The sequence below is a fragment of the Tachypleus tridentatus genome, chromosome 6, assembly GCF_004210375.1.
Source record: "Tachypleus tridentatus isolate NWPU-2018 chromosome 6, ASM421037v1, whole genome shotgun sequence".
Lineage (NCBI taxonomy): Eukaryota > Metazoa > Arthropoda > Merostomata > Xiphosura > Limulidae > Tachypleus > Tachypleus tridentatus.
This window is the reverse complement of record NC_134830.1, coordinates 161,696,077-161,718,254: the sequence shown is the minus strand read 5'-3', so window position 1 is coordinate 161,718,254 and position 22,178 is coordinate 161,696,077. Positions and strand designations below refer to the sequence as shown.

The 22,178-nt window shown below is 37.9% G+C and overlaps 1 protein-coding gene across 2 annotated transcripts in view; it reads left to right on the top strand.

Annotated features, from left to right (window-relative positions):
- The first annotated feature begins 5,515 nt into the window (after nt 1-5,515).
- LOC143254306 (uncharacterized) overlaps nt 5,516-22,178 on the top strand; it is a 269,977-nt gene continuing 253,314 nt past the window's right edge. Inside the window, exon 1 of one of the 2 annotated variants that reach the window (XM_076509269.1) lies at nt 5,516-5,646. The gene's annotated coding sequence lies outside the window, so the exon portion shown is untranslated. The remainder of the gene's footprint in view (nt 5,647-22,178) is intronic. The other variant, XM_076509263.1, reaches the window with a different exon arrangement.

Genomic DNA, 22,178 nt, shown 5'->3' with positions numbered 1-22,178 from the left:
TTTGTCGTGAGGGTGTTAACGGCTTAATCTTCTTATTTTCACATTCACGTGGACCTGGCGTACAATACAAAAGTATGCCTAGCGGTGGTAAGAGACACTAAATTATTGAAAAGACGTCTCGTACTTTTCTTCCTGAACATTTTTGCATAAACTTCAAAATGTCTAAAGAGATTTCAGTTTTTTCGTGAGTGAAAAAAACAACACAAAAAAATCTTTAGTATCGAGCTGATTATGATCTTAACGTGTAGCTGTTTTTATTTACCTAAACAAATGGGCCAGTAAGTAACATCGGGTTAAAACAAAAACAACGATGTATACGTCCAACAGGAAAGCATGTATTCTTTGCCCTCTGGCCTGGCATGGCCTAGCGTGTTAAGGCGTGCGCTTCGTAATCTGAGGGTCGCGGGTTCGCGCCCGAGTCGCGCCAAACATGCTCGCCCTCCCAGCCGTGCAGGCGTTATAATGTGACGGTCAATCCCACTATTCGTTGGTAAAGAGTAGCCAAAGAGTTGGCGGTGGGTGGTGATGACTAGCTGCCTTCCCTCTAGTCTTACACTGCTAAATTAGGGACGGCTAGCACAGATAGCCCTTGAGTAGCTTTGTGCGAAATTCAAAATACAAATACACACTAAACTATTACTATATCTGTTGTATCTCAGCCAGCCTGGTAAGCTTTGGTATTTAACGAAAGGTCGAGTCGGTACCATGAAACAGATAAAAGTTGTTGTGTGGTTGATGTTATGCTTTGCTTTACATTATTGGCTCGTAGAATAAATATATCTTTTCATGTTTTCGCCGGGTGTGTTGTGAATTTCCCGTAAAGCAACTACGCCAGGGCTATCTGCGCTAGCCGTCTCTAAATTAGCAGTGTAAGACTAGAGGGAAGGTAGTTAATCGTCATAATCAATTCTTGGACTAATCTGTTACCAACGAAGAGTGGGATTGATCGTGATGTCACTACACCACTACCTGGGAGCATGTTTGGTGGGAGGGGGAATCGAACCCGCGACTCTCAGATTGTAAGTCGGGCGCCCTAACACGTAATCATGCCAAAAACCAACAATAGCACTAACGGTAGTCTGCTGAGGTTACAAGAAATAAAAACAACACGGCAACCAGCATGTGAAACAATATGAATAGATGCGATCTCGTCTACTGGTGTACAAATAGTATTTAATAAAATACACTGTTGAATGAGAGATATGTTAGTTACGTGCTGAAACTAATATTACTTTCAGTGCAGTGTCGTCACAAACTTGATAAAAATCCGGGACTTTTGTCTAACCTTTCTTTTATCACAAAATTCAAAGTACAAATATCACGCACTGTACACCGATAACCATGCGTAACGTATTGTGTCGGCAAACTTGAGCTGTTCGTCACAACACCTTCTACCTTTATATTTTAACGTTTTTTTTTTGTTTTTTTATCATGACTGCAGGACCAGTAACGAGTTGCAAGTAGTGCAGTATAGACTGGTTTGTGAACGTTTAATTGTAGGTTCTGCAACACGGGCTAGTAAGCAACTGTTTTGTTGTAAACCCCTTGAAAAGCTTGGTACGTGATTAGTTTTTCGTAAACCTTGTCGTAAGGCCGAGTTCGTAACCATTTGACTGTGAGATATATTTTGTTCAATAAAACGGTTTTCGCTGAATAAGAATTCTACTCGATTACGCATCTGTTAACGTAGCTCCGAAGCTAAATTCTGAAAAATATTAGTGTACGAACTGCTACTAAGTGACATGGTAATAAAAGGGTGTAAAACACTACGTCATTGGTCTGACTTAAAGGTCACGGCCACAATGACAATTATTGCACAGAAAAATAAAGTTTTTGTCAATATATAAACACACACCCCCATTTGCACAGCGATATGTCTACAGACTTATACCGATAAAAACCGGGTTTCGATACCTGTGATGGGCAAAGCACAAATAGCCCATTGTGCAGCTTTGTGCTTAACACTAATAAACAATATTTTAGATTTCATAAGTAAGCTTCTTTGGCTTCAAGTTCATATTACTGTTTGGTTCCTAGTTCTTGTTATTGTTTGGTTTGTAGTTCTTGTTACCGTTTGACTTCAAATTCATGAACTGTTTGACTACTAGTTAATGTTACTGTTTGACTCCTAGATCTTGTTACTGTTTGACTCCTTACTCATGTTATCGTTTGGTTCCTAGTTCTTGTAACTGTATGACTCCTAGTTCTTGTTACTGTTTGGTTCTTACTGTTTGACTCCTACGTCATGTTACTGTATGACTCCTAGTTTTTGTTACTGTTTGGTTCTCAGTTCTTGTTACTGTATGACTCCTAGTTCATGTTATTGTTTGGTTCCTAGTTCTTGTTACTGTTTGTTTCCTTGTTCATGTTACTGTTTGAGTCCCAATTTATCTCACTGTTTGGTTCCTAGTTCTTGTTACTGCAATTTATTCATGAAGTATACCTGACTACGTCAAGCAAACAAACAATGAACATTCCGTACATGAACCGCTAACATGACCACAAACATATATTTCACATTTCAGCATGCCTGATGAGACCCGGTATTAGGCGAAAAGCCTCTTTGGTAGTGGATAGAGGAATATAGTGTGGTTGACATATTGTTATATCCATTTTTTGTTTTCGCTCATAAATCCTTGTAACTATAGTCGTTGTTAAACACGCACATTAGTGAGAATTGGTGGATGGTGCGTCGTAGTGATATAATTTATTAAACAATCAGACCTATGTGTGTGTCTGTCTATATATAAATATATATATACATAACGAAGACGTTCCTGTATATATATTGTATTACAGAAAATTAATACTTATAAAGTTAAGTAAACACAACTAAAAGGTTTGTTTGTTTTTTGGAATTTCGCACAAAGCTACTCGAGGGCTATCTGTGCTAGCCGTCCCTAATTTAGCAGTGTAAGACTAGAGGGAAGGCAGCTAGTCATCACCACCCACCGCCAACTCTTGGGCTACTTTTTTACCAACGAATAGTGGGATTGACCGTCACATTATACACCCCCACGGCTGGGAGGGCGAGCATGTTTAGCGCGACGCGGGCGCGAACCCGCGACCCTCGGATTACGAGTCGCACGCCTTACGCGCTTGGCCATTCCGGGCTCCAACCAAAAGGAAGGACTGAGTTAGAAACAGCAAATTTAAACCTCTGACTAATTATATTAATTTATCATCACTTAGAAACAAGCTGAAGAAAAATTAAATCAAAATGTACCTAGGGATCTTTTTTAATTAGCGCAGTGTTTATTGTTTATTATTTTTAATTTATTTTAGTTTCGGTTTAATTTTAAGTTATAAGAAACTAATATAACTGGAGAACAATCAATAATAACACTGCCCATGTAAAATTTCTTTAATAAAGCCACGCTTTCGTTCATTTTGTTTTAGGCTAATTACCCGTATAATCGGGGTTTAACATTACAATCAACATACAAACAAACACAAGAGTAAATGAAAAGGTGTGAGTGTTATATGTGTGTTTCTTGTAACAAAGCCACATCGGGCTATCTGCTAAGCCCACCGAAGGAAATCGACCCCCTGATTTTAGCGTTGTAAATCCGTAGACTTACCTCTGTACTAGCGGGGGGCATGAAAAGGTAAGTCACCTTAGTTAATTGGGACGAACCTGAATGCTAATTTAGCTAAATTGCTAAATATTTGCGAGCAACATATTTGCGTTTCGGACTAGTTGAAACTGTTGATACAAAGCATTTGTTCTTTTTAACAATAATAACCTCGAACAATTGTTGCAAGTAACGTTTTAAATAGTTCAATTATTAATCTTTATGCCTAATAAAAATGGCGTCTTTAAGTAATTGCTTCCGTATACGAATGCAATATAAATGTATAAATGTACTGTCATTTAAGGTGTGAAAATATGCACTTTAACAGTTAAGTTTTGAGAGAGCATTTGTGCCCGGCATGGCCACGTGGGTTAAGGCTTGCGACTCGTAATCTGAGGGTCGCGAGTTCACATCCCCGTCGCACCAACCATGCTCGCCCTTTCAGCCGTGAGGGCGTTATAAAGTAACGGTCAACCCCACTATTCGTTGGTAAAAGTGTAGCCCAAGATTTGGCGGTGATGACTAGTTGCCTTCCCTCTAGTCTTACACTGCTAAACTAGGGACGGCTAACACAGATAACTCTTGAGTAGCTTTGCGCGAAACTCAAAAACAAAAACAAGAGAGCAGTTGTACTTCGCTTTAATAACGGACAATCAATTCGTTTTTTTTAAGCTTAAATTCGTTGTTTCGATGCAGCTACGTTTGATAGTTTTTTGATTATCGTAAAAGCTAAATACATTTGTATTTGTTAACTCTAACTTTTAGCTTAGTAAGGTTACTTACAGCTGATAATTTCTATGTCGACATTTAGTCAAAGATTTCAAATCTATCTGATCAGCAGCGGTGTAAAAGCAGATAGAACGGAGATCTATGAGATTCAATATATTTTATTACACCTAAAGCTCGGCCCACAAAACGAACTTATTTTGATCTATTTCTTTCGCAAATAATTAGACGTTGACAAATCACTATAACATTGGCACTTCTAATACTAGAGGGTGTTCGGAAAGTCACTGTGCAGTTTTGTAATCATATTTTATTCAGTCTATTTCAAGCCAGCAACTGATAGCGGTGTTTAGAAACAAAATAAGAAGGATCCAGGCCTGTATTGATGCCAACGGGGGTCACTTTCAACATTGTTTATAATTGTCATTCATATTCTATATTGAAACATGTCTGTTAATAAACATGTCTGCACAGTGACTTTCCCAACACCCTGTAGTATTCTTTATTCATTAGTCTTAACTATTACGTTTTGTCTTGTCTTTAAGTTGGTTCAGGAATGTTTATAACAATAGTATTAACTAATAAAATAAAAAAATTGATATTTTCACGTTAAAATTTTAACATTTACTTTATTAACTGAACTTTTAAACCTGAAAATTCAAGAAATATGAAATTCATTTGCACCTCCCACTTTCCAACTTATCAGTCCCTGAACGCCAGTCGTACCATTAAATTTTTTGAAAGGGTTGAACCAGAAGGAGGAGGAGCTTAAAAAAGCACGTGAGCTTCCACTGTTTCCCGCCATTTAGGATCAGACGAACGCACCTGCGAATTTTGTGTTCCAAATTATTGGTCTAATATTTCCAAATTACCTCATATATATACATATAGTTTTGGTATAAATTAGAGGATTCTTCAATTGAAGCAACAAAATCAATTCATTAGAGCTTTCTGACAACCAGAACAGAAAATACCCCTATCTGCTTTTATCAAACTTTAAAGTTATGCACGTATTTAGGAACAATTAAAAATTGCACACATATATATATAAGTTTAAATTTGGCAATTGGAAAGTTGATACTATATTTTCGCACATAGACAGACCAACAACTGTTATAAAATACAGAGTATCGGTTCGTTGGTACTTTCAACATTGAGCAAAAAATATTTATATAAAAAAGGCACACCCTTTTCTTGCTGAGCACGACGCCATCTATACGTAGTTGGTTTCACTACAGTTATAAAGTAGCATCGGCTATCAGCAAAAACATTCAACATGGCGGACAACATCATTGGACTGTTTAGTCTATAGAAATAAGAAGTTTATTTAAAGAACGTGTAAGAGGTAAGGAAATTTTGCCTCATTTGTTAATTGTAGTATTGCATCATTTGTATGTAGTTGTACGGTCGTTAAAAGTAGAAAAAAAACTTTTTTTCAGGGAGAAAAAAATTGATATACTATCGCTACGTCTTCTACACTGCTCGTATTCGCACGAGTTGGTCAGCTGCTTGGCGCGTGAAGTGCTGCCAGACGCTCGTTCACGTAACGTTAGATTGTGTTGCGCGTCTGTTCTTAGTCTGGGCGTCTGTTAAGAATAAGAATGGTTTCTTAAACAACTCTGAGCAAAGAAGTCATTTTTATTTGGATGTATTGAAACAAACAAGTATTAGAAACAACGTATAAAATAGAATCATCTTGTCAAAAACTTTCATAAAATATTGAAGTTTTAGCCCTCCCGAAGAGACCCACCAATTCACTCTTTAATTTATCAGTAGAGAGACAGGAAACGTATATAATTCCATTTTTTTTTCAAGCATTATCTGACATAAAATATATCGTATTTCTAATTACCAACGACCGACGCTTCCTCTAGGATGGTGAGACGCGTGTCATGGCTGAGCGATTTGGAACTTTATTAACATGATCATAATTTTAAAAAAAGTCCCTTTCAGGTGTCCATCATTTTAATTCCTTTGGTAATTAGTTTTAACCTTTATTACCATATTTCGGTCTGCAGAATAATGTTACTTTATCTCATTCAGTTCATAAAAAATTCCTCTACAATTTACAGACTAATACGTTCATATCGAAGAGAAATTCGTGCTTTTCTCAAACATGAATTATGGAATATGTAAGTTGCACAAAAACAAAGGTTTTAACGAATCTGCTTCTTTAAGTATAATGTAACTAAACTGGTGGACTCATCTTAAAGTTGAAGCTTCCCACCGACTTCACCAAAAAAAAAAATTAAATAAAACTCATTAGAAGTCGTATAAAGATTTTTCGTTCGGGGCCCCCAGTGGCACAGCGGTATGTCTGCGGACTTTCAACGCTAAAAACCGGGTTTCGATACCAGAGCACAGATAGCCCATTGTGTAGCTTTGTGCTTAATTCAAAACAACAACAAATTTCGTTCGAAATCACGATTGTCCTGACATCTTGCTCGAAATAATGACTGTTTATGAAAAACCTGAAACCATTTACACCGCACATATTTCGTATTTTATTGTCTTAAATATCTTTGAACATATGTTTGTTTTTTATGAGTTTTTTTGTTTCAACAAGACTGCTGAGTCTACGCAACTTTTTGTTCCGATTTTCATGAACAGAAAGTGTAAAGATATTATTTTAATAAATTGTTTTACTTTTTTATCTTCCAAAATTAGTGGCATTATTATTTCAATAACAATTTCAATCTTATTGTCTTGGTACATCAACGTGGCTGACAACGTAAGATATATTTGTTCTTTTTCGGAATTATATTGGAATATAAGCAACAGTAGTTATTTATTAGATAATCAGTAAATACACTGTCGCTGTTTCCATTTTCCTTGAGATAAAAGATAGTGAACTGGAATAACATGGGCCTAACAGGGTTACACAGTTAGAGTAAAGTTCACATCGATACGTGCTGATAAAACTGCAATATCACTTCACTGCTTTGAGTTTGATACTTGTGGCTGGAGCTTGTGTATAAGTTACTTGTTTTTGATAATGTTATATGTTTTAGAAAACGGGATGTTTTTTGGTGTTGTTTTTTTTGGCCAAAGAAGAGTTTATTTAGTGATTGATGTAGCGATACGAATCTGTATGGAGAAGTCTCACTTTGTCTATAAACGTGAGCTAGTTGTATTTTACAAAGATATTTTACGACTACGCCTGAAATGGTACAGTTTTAAGGATGCTTAGCATTTCATCCCAAAAGTTATTACCTTAAAGAAAAAAACCTAAATCTGCATAATGTCCAGGGAGAAGCTTCCCCTGCCCTGGGAGAAGAAACCTCCTGAAGGAGCATTGTTTGCTTTACGAAGCCGAATTTAACGTAACAATTTACCATTCAACTCCAGTACCTAACAACAACAATAAAGAACCTTCAATAAATAACATTCTTTAAGACATAACAGAAGTTTTATTTCAACTACAGCCCTAACGAATCTTCAAAACGTCTGGAGCAACTGATCGGCATTATTTAGAATGTAACCGGACATTTTTATTTTATTTATGTATTTCGTTTCTCGCTGCGTTCTGTTAAAACAGTGGTTTCCAACCAGGGGTGCGAGATAACATCTCAGTTTATGCAACTTTTAGTTTGTTGTAATATTTTTTTTTCTTTTCCAAATGTTTCGTTTTTGTTTATATATCATTAAAAACTAATTATAAAAATTTGTTTTGGTCACCTTCACCTATATTCTTAAATAAATAATTGCTGTCAGGGGTGCGAGAACATATTAAAATTTTTTAGGGGTGCGGGGCATAAAAAAGGTTGGGAACCACTGTATGAAAACTTCAGGTGGAAATCAAAGTGGACGTCCTCAGATGAAAACTCACATGTTTAGTACACATACTTAGACCGTTATAACCAGCATTCACTTTATTCACTAAATATATCGGTCGTTCGAAGTAAACCTTCGGTGGAAAACGATTAATTAAAAACTAAGTAACCGTAATTTGAAAGCAAACCGCAAACGCGATTATAAATTCGGTAATACTATTCCATACACACGTCATATTACAGTCTTGTATCTGTGCTTCGAGCATTTCAAATCAACTTAACGGATATGGACCGACACGTGCGGGAAGTCAGCTTTATCATAGATTATGAACCAACATGTTCATGAAGTATATGTTTAACCCTATGGAAGAATCGATAACTGAAGATCATACTCTTGTTTGTTAACGCATTACTACTCTTTGTTACTGTATGGTTTCTCTTTTGAGATCCTCCGCTGGTTCGGCGGTAAACTTGAGGTCCGATAACGCTATAATTTTATGTTGAACTTTCCACTTGAAAACAAACAAATAACAAATAATATTTTCACTGCTGATGCTGGTATATTTTAGGATTTGGGTTCATTTGTTTTGTCCAAAAGTTACTGTGACGTATGGTGTGTTTTTTGTTTGTTTTTTTGAATTTCACGCAAAGCTACTCGAGGGCTATCTGCGCTAGCCGTCCCTAATTTAGCAGTGTAAGACTAGATGAAAGGCAGCTTGTCATCACTACCCACCGCCAACTCTTGGGCTACTCTTCTACAAATGAATAGTGGGATTGATCGTCACATTATAACGCTCCCACGGCTGAAAGGGCGAGCATGTCTGGTGCGACTGGGATTCGAACCCGCGACCCTCAGATTACGAGTCGAACACCTTAACCCAAATGGCCGTGCCGGGCCCCGTATGACATGAAAAGTAAAGTGAGAATTACGTCCTTCCACTGACTTTTAATAAATATTACTATTACACTGTGTAACTGTCTTTTCTACTAGAATTAAAATATTCCATTGGCTATAATATGTAATTACTTCCACAATGTATTAATATTGTTTGTTACAGCAAATACAAAGTTTGAACTAAAAGTTTGAGGGCATTTATACTAAGTTCAAACGTTTAAATCGGCAGTCTATTCTGTGTTGTTAAGCACAACGCTATACAATTGCAGCTATCTTCGCTTCTCACCGCAGGTTTCGAAACCCAATTTCTGAGCACGTGAGGAGCTTAATTCAATGTTTAAGTTTTTTATATGTGTAGTCCCTCGTTCGAATAGCGGCAAGTCTACGGACTTATAAATCTGAAGTCCGAGATTCGATTTCCGCTGTAGACACAGCAGAAAGCCCCGTGTGGCTCTGCTCTAAAACAAACAAACCTTTATATTTCAAACAAAGCATAAAATATTTGGATAAATAATTTTATTTCGTAAAAGGAAAAAAAATCTCAGATATTTTCCATGATATCAGAATAATAGTGTAAACATATTTACCATTTTTCATTTATTTGTTTTAATATAAAAATCTTACTAAAGAAGTATTGAACCGGTCCTCCGTGGCCAGGTGGGTTAAGGCGTCCGACTCGTAATCTGAGTGTCGCGGGTTCGAATCGACGTCGCACCAATTATGGTCGCCCTTTCAGCCGTGGGGGCGTTGATACAGTTACGGTCAATCCCACCATTCGTTGGTAAAAAGAGTAGCCCAAGAGTTGGCGGTGAATGGTGATGACGAGCTGCCTTCCCTCTAGTCTTACACTGCTCAATTAGGGTCGGCTAGCGCAGATAGCCATCGTGTAGCTTTGCGCAAAAAACAAACAAGAAATAGTGAACCATCTTGTTGCTAAGTGTTATTTTCCCTTGACACACTTGAAGCTAAATAATACAACCGATTTGTTGATGTACTTAATTTATCATAAAAATATATATTTTATTAAAATGGAGCTCTTTGGCTACTCTTTTACCAACAAATAGTGGGATTGACCGTCACATTATAACGCCCCCACGGCTGACAGGGCGAGCATGTTTGGTGCGACCGGGATTCGAACCCTCGACCCTTGCATAACGCCTTAACACACTTGCCCATGCCGGGCCTGAGTTTAACGTTATTGATAAAGTAATATCACAAGGCGAATGAAGAGAAATTTTGTATTATAAATTAACATCTTTCTTTCAACAACACTGATAAAAACTAAAGATATATTCTGGTTTCATGATATGTTAAAAATGATCAAGTTACAGCAATACGTACCAGTAATAATAAATAGATTTCTGTGGAGACTGTGTTTCTTTGTAAATAAGTAAAAATTTTGAGTTGAGCAAAGACAAAAACGGTGAAAAAAATGTCGAACACGTGGAAATTAAAATTAAAACTTACAAAAAGCGAAATAATATTAATTTTATCACGAATGAATACAAATAAGAGTTTAAAAAATAGAATGTAGATCAAGTATGGTGAACAGTCACGCATGTAGCAACGAGGATTACTAGCCACAATATATGATTAACTTCACTTATTTCATAATAATGTGTTTTTTTTTAAAAAAGCAAAACAAATATATTAAAAACTGGAAAAGTTAGGCACGTGGCAACTAACGAAAGTATTATAGTTTCCAATTCGGTAACGACGTTTCTTTTATGTTTTGTTTTTCCTAAGATATAAAAAGGATAATAAATAAAACTTAATCTAGGTTTTCAAGACACAAATTAGATATAGTGGTTTCGATTTAAAGAGTTGTGTCTGGCAGAAGCCCTCTTTACTTTGCTTGTGGAATAAACTGATAGAGGTAATTTTGTAACGCCACCTGTTGTTTTATAGCCGTGCGTTAACAGTGCCTCCTGGCAGGTTTATCCACGGTGTTTAAAATTTGTGACGGCATTTTTTACTATCACCAATTTTGGATTCTAATTCACCTTGTCAGACCAAACTGAGCGTTTGTTTTGGATTACGTTTAAACGTTTATTAAGAGTCATTAAAATAGCCAATCTTTAAATAAAATGCTTATTTAAAATAATATAAGTTGATCCCTACTGTAACTCAGTAAAACCATTACATCTGACAGCTCAAAAAAAAAACCCTCGGGTAGATATAATTAGCTGTATTAAACTAGGCCTAGAATCAGTGTCTCAAGACTAACAGTATCTTCACCGAATGTCACTAGACAATCGTTAAGCAAGTTCCTGTGGTCAGAAAGGTGGCCTTAATACAGAGAAAAGATTAAATTGAATCTAAAACCAGCCTTTAATAGTTGAATGAGTGCTTATTATATTTTCCTAATTCACCACCAGACACTTTTTTTAGTGGTCACAAAAGAGCTGCTGTTATTGGTTAGTTATAACAAGAACGGTAAGTTGTGTAACACGTGAGCTACTAAATGGCTATGTCAGAAGCTCCCTCAGGTTTAGGGCTTAGCCATCACTAATCTAAAAACAGTGTAACCACAAAGTCATAACACCAACTTCCTATTTCCTATATACTTGGAATTACTGTTACATTCATGACGCTCCTACAGCTGAAAATGCGGAACATGCATAGCGGAATATCTTAGGTCGAACTATGGGCCCTCAGTTTGGAAAAATAGATTGAACAAAATTCAGTCATGGCCTCTCGTTATCAAATAGAAATTAATATATATGTATATATATTTATAGAAGATTTATTGTTGTCAGAAAGGAATTTTTTAATGTACAGAAAGGGTTAATCCCAATCTGCAACAGTTTCCTCTAACCGACAAAATTGTCATTAGAATTTTCCAACTTGTACCCAGGCGATTTTCTTTGATCAAAAGCATAAAGAAATTAGTTATTAATTAATTTTTTTTTTAAATTATTTTGAAAATTCTGATCTCATAGACATCTGGATTTGAATGGATATCCGCCTTATGGAGAGATGGTATCAGGAAATACATAAATTAGATCCAAAAGTGTGGTCTATTGAAAGGAGGGATCAGTGTTTGGTTAGTTTCCATGACGCTTTTCTTGATCACATACAAATGATCCATAAACGTTCTGGATCTGTGCAGGTGTTACTATCTGACAATATTTAATACTACAAGAAGGAACATCTGACATCCAATAAACACACACAAACACTGGACTACGTTATGTGTCAACTACAAGGAATCGAACTCCAGGATTAGCATTGCTAATCCATAGACTTACCGCTGTCTTACCAGTGGACTTTTTATCTCCTGAACTCCTTCAAACTTGTTAGTCCCCACAGTGATTCAATGGTAGTTCTAGGGGCTTATAACGCTGAAAATCTATTTTCAATACCCGCTGTGGACAGATCACAGGTAAACCCGTGGTGTAGCTTGGCTTGGTTTGTTTTGTTTTGAGTTTTGCGCAAAGCTACTCGAGGACTATCTGCGCTAGCCGTCCCTAATTTAGCAATGTAAGACTAGAGGGAAATCAGCTAGTCATCACCACCCACCGCCAATTCTTCAGCTACTCTTTTACTAACTAATAGTGGGATTGACCTACACTTATAACGCCCCCCACGGCTGAAAGGACTGGCATGTTTGGTGTGACGGGATTTCGAACTCGCGACCCTCAGAATACGTGTCGAATGCCTTAACCACCTGGCCATGTCGTCCTCGTGTAGCTTTGTAAATAGCAATAAATGAACAAAAGCATTTCAAAGTACGCTATCTCGAACAGAAAATCACATAGGCATATTTTAATGTCGTATTGGTGGTCACTGCTCCCTGGCCCGACATAACCAGGTGGTTAAGGCACTCGCCACGTAATCTGAGGGTCGCGAGTTCGAATCCCCGTCACACCAAACATGCCCGCCATTTCAACTGTAGGGGCGTTACAATGTAACGATCAATCCCACTATTCGTTGATGAAAGAGTAGCCCAAGAGTTGGCGGTGGGTGGTAATGACTAGCTGTCTTCCCTCTAGTCTTACACTGCTAAATTAGGGACAGCTAGCGCAGGGAATAGTGAGGTTGACCACCCCATTATAACGCCTCCACAGCTGAAATGGCGAGCATGTTTAGCGTTACGAGGATTCGAACCCGCGACCCTCGAGTTACGAGTCAAGTGCCTTAACCACCTCGCCATTCAGCGATAATTCTGAGGGCCCAAAAAGCCAAAAGTTGAATTTCGATATTTGTGGTGGGCATAACACAGATAGCCCATGGCGTAGATTTGGATTTTTTTTTCTTCGGAAATGTTAAACATCTTCACTTTATTTTCACTATCTGGGAGAATGAGAATAGTCCAGTTGCTAGTATACCAGATTATTAGTGTGCTGCTCTGTCAGATCGTCCCGTTATAACTAATAATAATAAATCGTAGAAGGGTGTCCACATTTTGGGGGCTGGGGGACTTTATAAGAGTAACAGTAAAATCCCATTCAGAAAGCTATTAAAAGCAGTGTAGATAAGATATTTGCTGGTAAGCGTAAAACTAGACAATATATTATTGCGCTTACCGCTGGAATCGAACCCCTAATTTTAAAAGTTCTGAGTCCTTAAGCCTACCACGAGCCACCTGAGACCACTGATAGCAATTATATTCATCGAAACCCACCAAGGCTTTCTTATTTCTAGATTCAGAATTTATTTTTCTTCAAATTAATACCCGCTACTAAATTGTCTTTTATATGCGATTGTTATGTCAGGTTAAACTTAAAATAATTATATAACTGAATTAACAAATTATATCTAAAAATTCAGTTTTGTACAATTTGTTTCTTTTATTATTTCCGCATTCAAACAGAATGTTTATACAGAAGTTTCTGGAAAATGGTATTTTTACGCGTTGTCCTGACAAGAAAAAAAAACGTTTACAAATAGGTACACGTAGATTTTAACGTTATGGATTAGCTGGGTCCTCATCTCCGTTCTGAGTTTATCACACTTAGGTAATGTAATCTGGAGTGAGCTTTGATTCTTCAGCTTATATTTTGAAATACACTCGTTGAAATAACACTTTAGGTGTGATCCACTTTCCAAATAAATTCAAGATACTTGGAGAAATAAAAGAAAAATGGCACGAAAGTTTTATATAACTACCGTTTGATTTGCCAGTTGTATTTAATTCCGGGCTTACAACGCTGAAAACCAAATTTCGATACCCGTGGCGGGCAGAACACAGATAGCCCATCGTGCAGCTTTGTGCTTGACTACGAACAGCGAAACAATCTCCAATTTCGTAAGATTTAAACTGATATAGATAAACATTTGCCCCCACCCTAGTGGCACAGCGTCATGTCTGCAGGCTCACAACGCTAGAAATTGGGTTTCGATGCCCGTGACGAGCAGAACACAGATAGCCCATTGTGTAGCTTTGTGGTTAACTGAAGACAAACAAACAATCTATAATTTCGTTAGAGTAAACTGATTCTGAGAAAACATTCCTGATGAAACCCTTTTTCGTGGTCAGCTGTTGCCCACTAGTTTCGGTTTTCATCACTCTTGGACAAAAAAAAATCTTCTAAACCCTAACCTGGTGGACTAACGGATAACGAGAACAGTTTGGAGTTGATTTTTCCTTTGCTCACATGTAACGCTGTTTTAATTTTAATTTGTTTTTATTTGAAAAATAATGAATATTTATATATATCAACTAATACTTGGTCTCATGTGGACATAATTATGATATTGTTTTAGTAACTAATATGTATGAATTAACACCTCGTCATTCATTTGTGGACAGATAAAAGTTATTACCTTGACTATGAATTAATTTGTTAATTTGTCTCTTTACTCTTACAAAACGAAGAAATGTCATTATTTTAACAACTAATGTGTAATAATTAATCTGCGGTCACTTATGATCAAATAAATGTTATGGTTTTGACACGGAATATGAATAAATTATCCTGCCTGTTGGTTAGAGCACTCGACTCATAATATTTGAGTTGCGAGTTCAAGTTCTATTAACAAACGTACTTCCCCTTTCTACCATAAGAGCGTTATAATGTGTCGGCCATTCCACCTATTTTTTGGTAAAGGAATAGCTCAACAGTTGGAGGTGTTAATTAATTGTTTCCTTCTAGCGTATCACAAGCCCTCTAGTGGCACAACGGTATGTCTGTAAACTTATAACGCCAGAATCCGAATTTCGATACCCGTAGTTGGTAGAGCACAGGCAGTCCTTGTGTAGCTTTGGACTTCCTTGCAAACAATAACTAGTGTATCACTGATAAATTAAGGACAACTATCACAGATAGTTCTCGTGTAGCTTAGCGCGAAATTCCTAAGAAATCAACGAACAAACTTATGGACAAAATCTCTATTGTTTTAATGTTGACTATATAACACTTAATTACTGGTCACTTAATATGTAATTCTTATTTTTACAATATAGAGACTACTTATCCTCGAAACTAAACTTTCTAAAAACCTCTGTCGAAAAAATGTTAGAACGTTTATCAGAATTTCATTGTTTATTTAAATGCCAATTATAAATTGACGTATCTATAAAAGACACGGCGTTTTCACGTAAATGTATTTACGTTTGGTTGAAACACCTCTATTTCCCTAATTAAAGTCGATGTCCATTGTGGTTGGTTTAAAGTGCATGAGTGGTTGTAATAAGAAAATGTAAGAGCTACGAGGTTATTGGAATGTAGACTCTTTGGTCTGGATATGGTGAGACCACAGTGACCACCGAGTCGTGGCTAACAGGTGACATAAATAGCTAATCTGGATTCATTCAGTGACAGGGTAGGGAGAAAAGAGCCTACACAATGCCAAATATCAAGGGGCCTCAAAACCTGGAATCCAGCCAACCAGTTGTCGAGATGGGGGGGTGAAGGGTTGCCTTAGCTGCACGTGGGAGCGTGAGGAGTTTGAGAGGCAGAGTTCAAGGTTTCTTACTAGTACCTATCAATCTAGCCACATCCTCTACTCTTTACCCAGTTCCTATTGCTAAGTGTTTTTGACCAACTAGAGCCCCTAGTGGCAACACACGCACTTGCTTTGAACGTCTACATAGGCCTTACAGTGCGTGCTCTTCAAATCTCTCTATACGAGCTAGGCTAACGCTATCTCAAGGACGTCTGGGGCTAGATTATTTCTATATGCTCAGTAAAAAGGGCGGTAGTGGAACCAGCTAATGGGGCAGGACCAAGCCCGTGCGGCCTCCAGCCTTGGAAAACCCGAGAGGTCTAGTGGTCTGCCAAACTTATGAAAGTTAGCGATCACCTAACCAGTGAAAATGAGATCGATTTATTGTGTAGGCGCCAACATTTACAATAATGTTGTTACCTATTTAACCACTTCGTCTGAATAAATATTTAAAAGAAATATGTTTTTTGTTTCTCTATTCTCAACGGTAAGTTAAGAATTAATGAAGGAAAGAAACGCTGACGCTGTAAAGTATGAGATGATATAGATTTTGGTTTCAGTATCAAACCACGTGACGCAAAAAAAAACTTAATATTTGAAGTATACGTCATGAAGGAATAATTGCGTGCGAAGGTCTTATACACGTAAATTCCATATTTTGTCAGCACTGTAGGTGTATTAAGAAAAACTAAGATATGAGGGGTTTACTGCGTGACGCAATTTTTGACATATGCAAATTAGATAATTTTAAACCCTTAAAATTAGAGGAATTATCCAATCTAATAACTTGGAGAGCATATGGAATCTACAAAGCTGCAATGATTCATTTTTTGCGCCATCTAGTGGACCATAAGAATGTGTGAGTTAATGTAAAATTCGCTCGGTGTTTATGAAATTTGTGGATTAATTAAATAATCACCATGTCTCGTGAGAAACGAATCAGTCTAAATCTTGTTTTTCAAATCGAAGTTTTCGGTCTTAGGTCTGTTGATGAAAGCTGTCCAAGCGTGTTAGTGGTCTCAGAATGCTTACAGCATTTTAACTCCAAAATTAATTTTATGTATGTGTGTGTTTGTGTATTTTTCTTATATAGTAAAGCCACATCGAGCTATCTGCCGTATCCACTGAGGGGAATCGAACCCCTGATTTTAGCGTTTTAAATCCGAAGACTTCTCGATGTCCCAGCGGGGACTAATTGTATGTTGGCGCCATACTTGACCACTTACCTCATATCTGTTTGTCTCTTATTTAACTAATGCACTGGTTCAGTGGTACCAAAAATTTGAGAGTCCATTTCAACTTGTCACGCTAAGTGGTTTTTATTTCGGTTAACCTTTTAACCTTTTTTTTTTCTTTTTTTCAATATCTTTATCTCACTCGTTATTATATTTATAACTTAAGTATCACAGAAATTATGCACTTGTCGATGTGTAAAAATATTAATACATCACTTTGGGTATTTTTAAAACGTAGTCACTGAAAATCTACCTTAGTCTCTTTTTACATCTTCCTAAACTTATATATAAGAAAAGCCCGGCAGGGCCAGGTGGTTAAGACACTCGACGCGCAATCTGAGGGTCGCAAGTTCGAATCCCCGTCACACCAAGCATGCTCGCCCTTTCAGCTGTGAAGGCGCTATAAAGGTAATAACGGTCAATAGTGGTCAATCCCACTATTTTTTTGGAAAAAGAGTAGCCCAAGCGTTGACGGTAGATAGTGATGACTAGCCGCCTTCCCTTTAGATTTACAATGCTAAATTAGGGACGGCTAGCGCTGATAGCCCTCGTGTAGCTTTGCGTGAAATTCAAACCAAACCCATATTAGGAGGCACGCGCGCGTGTAAGTGAAGTTTTTAACCTTCAAATTACCAAAAGGTTTGTTTTTTCCCGTTAATAATTTTGTATGGATATCCACATATTATATCACATTGAGAAATTGTATTCATTTGTTTATTACATTACAATACTCATTTTTGTTTGTCTGATTAATTTAATACAAATCTACTCAACGACTATCTAGCTGCGCAAGTTGTCGCTAATAGCCTAGAGGAAGTGCAGCTAAGTAACAGTGTACACAGCCAACACTTGTCTAACCGAATAATAGGATTTAGCTGCCACTCTTATAACGCATCAAGGGCTAGGGCTCGAAAGTGAGGAATGTCATTTATTATTTTTGTTTTTGTTTTCCCGTTGTTTGTTTGTTTGTTTGTTTTTTCTAAGTTAACGACGTCCGATAGTGTCTGACAGGTCTATAGTATGGAAATCTAACCTCACACAGGGCCTTTCTAATACTCAATGTTAAAACAACTAAATAAAACAGGTAGATGAAAAACCTAATTTTCCATGAAAATACGAAAAAGGCTGACTGCTGTCCTGGTGGCATGTTTGTTTACATTTTTTTTGTGTAACTCCTGTGTTGTTAAGTACCGTGTAACTAAGTCATTGCCCACCAAGCAGCTTGGTCTTATAAATAGATCAGAAAAAAATGTGTTTATAAAGCTGAAGGGGTCCACGAACCCCATCGGTATCTCTAGAGTTGAAACAAGAATATATCTAGAAAGAGTGATGTTGGGAGTTGATTCGGTTTCTATGTCTTCCTCGGCTGTGTGTGCACTCGACTCGAAGATTTCAACTTGTTTCAGAAAGGCAAAAATTTAACACGTCACTATATTTTATGGAACTAGTGTTATCCTTTTTGTTTTCAGTGTTTCAAATCATCTGATTTTCATTCCACGAATTAGCTCCTTGAGCTGATCTAAAGCCGCGTAAAATTCGTCAGCAACTCAAAACACTGTCACTCTTATTTGAAGCCCTGAGTTTGACTTGTCTATATGCACGAGCTGTTATCCCCCACCCAGACACTGGCCGGTTTTTACCAGACTTTTTTATTGATCGGTGGCCGTCTGAAAGCAGGAGGCTCGAGCCTCAGTTCGTGCTTACCACTCGCGTTTGTATGGGTAACTAACTAGTCGCCATCGCTTCTCCACAACAACAGACACGCTTACCAGTCAATATTTTCCGATCTCTCTCGATATTAGAAAGAGTTGGTTGTACGTAGGTAGGTAGGTTGGTAGACTTAGGATCGGTTGTGCTCTGTAGTTTTGTCTGGAATATCATAGAATATTAAGACGTCTGCTATTAAGTTGCGGAAGTACAATCCGCAGGAACTGTTAGCATTTCCGGGTTGAATAGAAGAAACAAAGTGTCGTTGGTTTCCGTAGTGGCCTAACAACCACGCGAGTAATTCCTATACGGAGTCAAATTAGATTACGTATAAACATCTACCACAAGCGAGCGTAAAGAAGTTTCAGTAACAAGTGCTCGTGTGATAATTGTGGCACTTTGGAGCTACATTTAGCTCTTAAGCGACATACAAATATCTCCCTAATTCCCCCCCGTCCCACATACATAATGATAACGAAAGCATTAATAAATAAGTCTTTCCAAAATGTTGAAGATTTAACCTTTATACGACATGTGGGCTAAACGTTCAGATCAAGGAACCAATCGGGTATAACCATTCCTAATCCAGCGAGAAAAGTTCAAAAGCTATTGTCAAGGTTTTATTTGTTCCGGTTTTGAGCCTCCGGGGATTTTTTTTTTTTTCATTCGAGTCGTTATTGAAAATTAGATAGCTATGAAATATTGTTAGAAAACGATCATTCGTCGTGTTAGAGGGTCGCGAAAAATTGCCCAAGGGCTAACTGCACATAGTCGTTCCTACTTTTGAGTTTATAGTCTACAATAATAGTTAAAGAGTCAACAGCACCCACCGCCAACTCTCCAGATATTCTTGTTTGGTATAATAATGGGGTTTTACCGTCATTCATATATATATAGTACACTCTCCCTGTCACAAAATGCGGAACTCGAACTCTAAATCTTCCAGTTCCTAATCCAAACACATTGTTCCAGCAAATGATAGCGAACGCGAGTTATTATTAACCGCTCTCTAATATAAGCCCGGCATGGCCAGGTAGTTAAGGCACTCGACTCGTAATCCGAGGCGCGGGTTCGAATCCCCGTCGCACAAAACACACTCGCCTATTCAGCCGTGGGGGCATTATAATGTGTCGGTAATTCCCACTATTCGTTGGTAAAAGAGTAGCCCAAGAGTTAGCGGTGGGTGGTGATGACTGGCTGCCTTCCCTCTAATCTTACACTCCTAAATTAGGGACAGTTAGCGCAGATAGCCTTCAAGTAGATTTGCTATCTGCTGTGTCCACCGAGGGGGACAGAACTCCATGATTTGAGCGTTGCAAATCCAAAGACATATCGCTCACCCATCGGGGGACTCAGAAAAATGAAAGCTAAATCATTTAAAGAAAATGTCAAAACATTTCTAGCTTACCTCTACTTTCCCCTTGAATACCCGTTTGTTGTGTCCCCAGTCTATTTTTTTTTAATTTCGCGCAAAGCTACTCGAGGGCTATGTGCGCTAGTCGTCAACAATGTCAATGTCAACAAACAACCTTTTCTTTTAATATTTGTCCCAGTGACAAACTGCTTGGCTTCAGAGGTTATTACACTAAAATTTCGCGTACAGTCCCTCTAGCGAGCGTGTTGCATATAACAGTAAATATTGCTATGTCAATATGCATACGCTGTTAATATTGTTTTCTTATTAAATATGCATATCGAATACTACTTTATATATAGGGCAATCTGCGGGCCGCCGGGTCGAAATCCGTCCCCAAACATACTCGCCCTATCAGTTGTGAAAGGGTGTTATAAAATGGCGGTCAATTTCACTATTTGCTGGTTAAGAGTCGACGGTAGGTGGTGTTGCCTAGCTGTCTTCCTTCTTCAAAATTAGAAACGGCTAGCACCGATAGCCTATTCCCCAGAGGTAAATCTCTTCGAATTTACAGTGCTGAGATTTTGGGTTCGATTCCCCTCGGTGGACACAACAGATAGCCCTGAAGTAGCCTTGCGAATTCAACGAAACTAAAAATATTTTATTATTTTAAGGTGGTTGTTACAGTTCTACATCTTAGTGGCTATACGGGGCATGACGGCATGACTGCAGTCTTACAACGTTAGAAACCGGGTTTAAAGACAGAAAATCCCACTGTTCAGCTCCGTGCTTAACCAGAAACAAACAAACAATCTTTGGCACTATTTATAATGGCTTAGAATTCGTAACCCATACAGCTCTGTTCTTGATATGAAAGTTTGATGAATTTTTTTATAAAAAGTCGAAGTAAGCTTTTATTTCAAAACAGACGAATTTTCAAAAGAGGCATGAAAAACGAACAGTGAAAAGAATTGTAAAAGCATTTTTATATGACATACAAATGTTCGACAGCTAAAATAACAATTTGGAAATAAAAACGTTCTTTAGTTAAAGGCCCGGCATGGCCGCATGGTTAAGGCACTCGACTAGTAATCCGAGGGTCGCGGGTTCGAATTCCCGTCGCACCAAACATAGTCGCCCCTTCAGCGGTGGGGGCGTTATAATGTGACGTTTAATCCCAGTATTCGTTGGTAAAAAGAGTAGCTCAAGAGTTGGCGGTGGGTGGTGATGACTAGCTGCCTTCTTTCTAGTCTTACACTGCTAAGTCGGAAATAAAAACGTTCTTTAGTTAAAGGCCCGGCATGGCCGCATGGTTAAGGCACTCGAGTAGTAATCCGAGGGTCGCGGGTTCGAATCCCCGTCGCACCAAACATAGTCGCCCCTTCAGCCGTGGGGGGGTTATATGTGTCGGTAATTCCCACTATTCATTGGTAAAAAGAGAAGCTCAAGAGTTGACGGTGGGTGGTGATGACTAGCTGCCTTCCCTCTAGTCTTACACTGCTAAGCTAGGGACGGCTAGCGCAGATAGCCCTTGTGTAGCTTGGCGCGAAATTCAAAAAAACAAAAAATTATTCGGACGCGTTCGCCTTTGATCTTCTTGAAATATTTTAACCTTTATGTTGCCTGTTTCATTTCTCTTGTTCATCAGTCCCTAACTTTCATGTTTCAATAGTCAGTATTCTATTGTTGAAGATGTCAGTCTGCAGATTGTCTGTTTTGTTCTGCCTTCCATCCTGTCTACAATTCTTATGCACGTATCCAACCTATCATTTTTCTCTAAGTAGTTATAATGTCTTTGTTCCTGACGCATCTGACACTTATCCTCCACGTCAGTTCCTGATAATGTCGTTGGTGTATCAGACTTCAGTAACAGTGTTTATACATCAGTTCTGTATAACACAATACTGTTGATACGCCAGTCTCGATCATGTAATAATGCCGGCTCATTAGTCCTAACCATACAATAATGTCGATACGTCAGTCTCAATCATGTAATAACGTTGATGTGTCAGTCTCGATAAT